Genomic DNA, 4,952 nt, shown 5'->3' with positions numbered 1-4,952 from the left:
GAACGATACCCTCTTGCTTTATACTACTAACGATGCTTACAGGGTTAATATTGATCTCGAGTAATCGAACCGATCAAATGGCGCCGTTGTCGGGGATCCATCTTTATGGATGTCTAATCTTTTAATTTCGAATTCACTGTTCATATTGTAAATTGGTATATATATATATATATATTTATATATTTTTTTTTCTTTTTGTAACATATAGTAAATATATCTTAGGTTGTTGTTTTGGTGATTGAGTGAATGATTGTTGTAGGTTGTAAATCGAACGGAATAGGTAAAGTCCCTTTTCTTAATATTAGCCTTAACCCCTCATGTTTTCTTCCAAAGTTTTTGCATGAGGTTGAGGGCGGCTTTTATTAACACTTGGAGAATTGTCTAACACCCAAGTTTAAGTTCAGCTGAGTAAGGGGCACGCTCTCTTATTACGCTGGTGCATGGGACCAAAATTGGATCTCAGAGAACTATTGACTGACATACATCTCGGTGATGGAGTCGATAGGGAGTTCGCTCTCCGTAGTTCAACAAATGAGTCCTACCATGTTCACTATCTCTAATTGAGCTATACGGCCTTCTGAAACAAAGACTTGATCTTCTGTCTAGACATCCATACTTAGGCCGCACGTCCACCTCGGTTTACAACTTAGAATCAATCGATCATTCAATCATTGAAATAGCAAAAAGAACTTGTAAATTGTATGAACTTTGTAAACGTAAAGAACTAACTTTGTAACATGACAACATAGTTGTCGTGCCTCTTCCATAAGTGTGCTGCGTATATGACCAAGGAAGGGCACGATTCATGTCTTCATTTTGTATCCTTCAATGCTAACCCTTTAACTTTTGTATTACAGGAATTATGCATGTCCGAAATATCTAAGAGAACACAAGAGCTCAAAGATCGAATTCAAGCACTTAGAGATTTAAACAACTCTTTCACAAGTGGACCCTTAGATTTCGAATCATCTCCAAGCAATTCAATCTTGAACTCTTCACCTAGATCAGAAGAAGAGGAGGATCCTTTCTTTCCCTTCATCTTCAATTCAGAGATAGACACAATTGCGGACCGTGATATAGTTCTTGTTGGTGCTCCAATGGCACTCAAGAATGCTTTCATCCCCACCACCCCTGAATCACCTTCATGCATTGCTTTCACTCCACCTAATGAAGCCAACTTCTCCATTCCGGTTCAATTGCTTGGGCAGCTGCCTAAGTATTCTGGTTCCTCAATGGAAGACCCTAATGTTCACCTTAGGGAGTTCTTGGACATTTGCAAGCTCCAATCGATTCATCATCTGTCTCAAGAAGGCTTGAGGTTGCTTTCGTTTCCATTTACCCTTAAGGACGATGCTAAACGTTGGTTGTACTCTCTGCCTCCGGGAATCATCACCACATGGGATGAAATGACTAGGAAGTTCTTGAAACAATTCTTCCCTGCTCAACTCACGAAAAGACTAAGGAGGGAAATTCAGAACTTCACTCAAAAGGATGGTGATTCACTCTATGAGGCATGGGAGGAATTTCAGGAACTACAAAGGAAGTGCCCTCACCATGGTATTTCATTGGATGACTTGGTGCAATTCTTCTATGAAGGACTCGACACCACCAATAAGAGCATGGTGGACTCGGCATGTGGCTGCACATTCATGAACAAGACCAGTCAAGAAGCCTACACCTTGATTGATGACTTGGCCGACAACAATCGCCAATTTAGTTCTAAGGAGAAGAGAGGAAGCAAGAGCCGTGGGGTGTATGATGTTGATGCAAGAAATCAGATGACTACTTTAGAAAGAAAGCTTGACGTTCTAGTCAAGGCATTCAATGGTTCCAGCATCAATAATCAAGCATGTGGCATTTGTTCACTCAAAGATCACATAACCGAAACTTGTCCAAATGGTGCAATGACTGAAGAAGAGTTGAACTTCATGGGGCAACAAAGGCCAAGGTACGATCCATACTCGAACACATACAACCCTGGACTTAGAGATCATCCAAATTTTCGTTGGAACAACAATGCTCAACCGTCCAATGCTCAAGGTCAAGGACCTCGTCCTTCAGGTTTGTTTGTGAGGCCTCAGGTACCTCAAGGTTCTGTTCCCTTTAACTCGAACGTTCATGGTTCAAATAATGCATCTGCACCTAACTATGATGAACTTTTGAAGTCCCTTGCTCAAGGGCAACAAAATTTAAACTCTGCTATTCAAGCTTTAGTTACAGGTCAACAAGCTCATTCTAAAGACATAACCGAGCTTAAGAAGCAGATGGGACAAGTGATCGACTTCATGGGAAAGATTCATGAAGGAGGTAAGTTGCCGAGCCAAACTGAGCCAAATCCTAACGTGAAGGCCATGATGACAAGAAGTGGGAGGATCTTGGATGCTCAATTGCAGCAAAACAAGAAGGCTGTGCCTTCTAAAGGAAAAGAGGCCGAGAGTTTCAATGCTAATGACATAGAGAAAGACCCTGCCTCCTCTAAAGCTAATGATGTCGTGCCTCTTCCCACAAGTGATCATGACGCACATGACAAAGGTAAGGATCCTAACTCTAGTGGTTTAGTTTCAACTAATGCTCTTCCTCGTGTTCCCTTCCCCAATAGATTTGCAAAGCAAAAGAAGAATGACTCTGATCAAGTCATGCTCGACATTTTCAAAAAGGTGGAAGTGAATATGCCTCTTATTGAATGCATACAACAGAATCCTAGGTATGCTAAGTTTTTGAAATAATTGTGCACTAATAAGAGGATGACTCGAGAGAAGGAGGTTGTCACAATGAGTGAGACGGTTTCTGCCGTGCTCCAACGGAAGCTACCACCAAAGCTTAAGGATCCAGGGAGTTTTTCTATCCCTTGTACAATCGGAAACATGACATTTGAAAAGATAATGTTAGACTTAGGTGCATCGATCAATGTAATGCCTTACTATATTTATGAGGATCTAGGTCTAGGTGATTTGAAACGAGATAATGTTGTGATTCGATTGGCAGATTGTTCCAACAAAGTCCCTTTGGGCTATGTTGAAGATGTTCTTGTGCAGGTTTCGAGCTTGATATTCCCTGCGGACTTCTATGTCCTTGACATGGAGCCAACTGAAGCAGATGACAAGGAGGTCCCTATTCTGTTGGGGCGTCCCTTTATGAGGACTGCAAGAACGAAGATTGATGTGTTTAGTGGATCACTCACCTTTGAGTTCGACGGTAAAGTGATTAGCTTCAACATCTTTGAAGCTATGAGGTATCCCCTTTCGGAATTAAGTGATTGTTTTTCAGTTGACATTCTTGATTCCCTTACAGATAACTATCTAGATACCTTGGCACATGACGAGTTGGCACTCACCATTGCCCAAGGGGCCGGATTTGCAAGTGATGGCTCCAACGTTTCTGAGTTGGAAGCCAATGATGCCGTGCCATCATTTGCACTAGAGAATGTGGCCTCTTTTGAGTTTTCGCCACGTGAGGTAAGTTATGTCTCTCCTAGTCCAATTCTCTTAACCACTAATAAGAATCTTCCTTCTGTGGTGCAAGCCCCAAAGCTTGATCTTAAGGTTCTTCCGGACCACTTGAAGTATGCATTTTTGGGAGATGAGGATACATTGCCCGTGATCATTTCATCTGCACTCCACGAGGAACAAGAGGAGAGATTGATTGAAGTGTTAAAGAAACACAAGACGGCAATAGGATGGATCCTAGCCGACATCAAAGGAATCAGCCCTACCATGTGTGTGCACCGAATTTTGCTTGAAGATGGTGCCAAACCAACCAAGGAATGTCAAAGACGCCTTCATCCACCAATGATGCAAGTTATAAAGGATGAAATCACTAAGTTGCACGATTGTGGCGTGATCTACCCCATCTCGGATAGTAGGTGGATATCTCCCATTCAAGTTGTACCAAAGAAGTCAGGAATCACGGTGGTAAAGAACAAAGATAATGAGTTAGTGCCTCAAAGGACGGTGACTGGTCACCGTGTGTGTATCGACTATAGAAAGCTCAACGCCACAACAAGGAAGGACCACATGCCATTGCCATTCATTGATCAAATGCTTGAGAGATTGGTGGGTCATTCTTTCTATTGTTTCCTTGATGGATATAGTGGATACAATCAGATTAGTGTTGCGGAGGAAGATCAAGAAAAGACGACATTCACATGCCCTTTTGGTACGTTTGCGTATCGTCGCATGCCTTTTGGTTTATGCAACGCTCCAGGTACGTTTCAACGTTGTATGTATCACATTTTCTCTGAGTATATTGGTTCTAAAATTGAAGTTTTCATGGATGATTTCTCTGTTTATGGTGAGAATTTCGATGCATGTTTAGAGAATGTGGAACTTGTGCTTAAACGTTGTGAAGAAACTAACTTGGTTTTGAATTGGGAAAAATGTCATTTCATGGTTACTCAAGGCATTGTCTTAGGCCATATTGTTTCATCTAGAGGAATTGAGGTTGATAAGTCTAAAATAGATCTTGTGCGTCACTTACCCCTCCCCACAAGTGTGAGGGATGTTCGATCGTTTCTTGGACATGCAGGTTTCTATCGTAGGTTTATCAAGGACTTTTCCAAGATTGCGAGACCAATGAGTTCATTGCTTCAAAAAGACGTTCCCTTTCACTTTGATGATGATTGCAAGCTTGCATTCGAGACTTTGAAGAAGCTCTTAACTTCGGCACCAATCATGGCACCGCCGGATTGGTCCTTTCCATTTGAGTTGATGTGTGATGCCTCCGACTATGCAGTTGGAGCCGTGCTAGGGCAGAGGAAGGATAAGCAGCCCTATGCCATCTATTATGCCTCACGAACGCTCAATGATGCTCAACAAAACTACACCACAACTGAAAAAGAACTTCTTGCTGTGATCTTTGCTCTCGATAAGTTTTGTTCTTACTTATTTCAATCCAAAGTTATTGTTTACACTGACCATCCAGCTTTGAAGTACTTAATGACGAAGAACGATGCC

At 41.9% G+C, this 4,952-nt stretch overlaps 1 non-coding gene across 1 annotated transcript; it reads right to left on the bottom strand.

Annotated features, from left to right (window-relative positions):
* Positions 1-1,454: 1,454 nt before the first annotated feature.
* Positions 1,455-1,561, bottom strand: LOC126796537 (small nucleolar RNA R71). Its single transcript, XR_007672381.1, has one exon. It is a non-coding gene; the product is annotated as a small nucleolar RNA R71 (small nucleolar RNA).
* Positions 1,562-4,952: the final 3,391 nt, after the last annotated feature.

Source organism: Argentina anserina, chromosome 5 (genome assembly GCF_933775445.1).
Source record: "Argentina anserina chromosome 5, drPotAnse1.1, whole genome shotgun sequence".
NCBI classification, from domain to species: Eukaryota; Viridiplantae; Streptophyta; class Magnoliopsida; order Rosales; family Rosaceae; genus Argentina; species Argentina anserina.
This window is presented reverse-complemented; position numbering and strand designations above follow the sequence as displayed.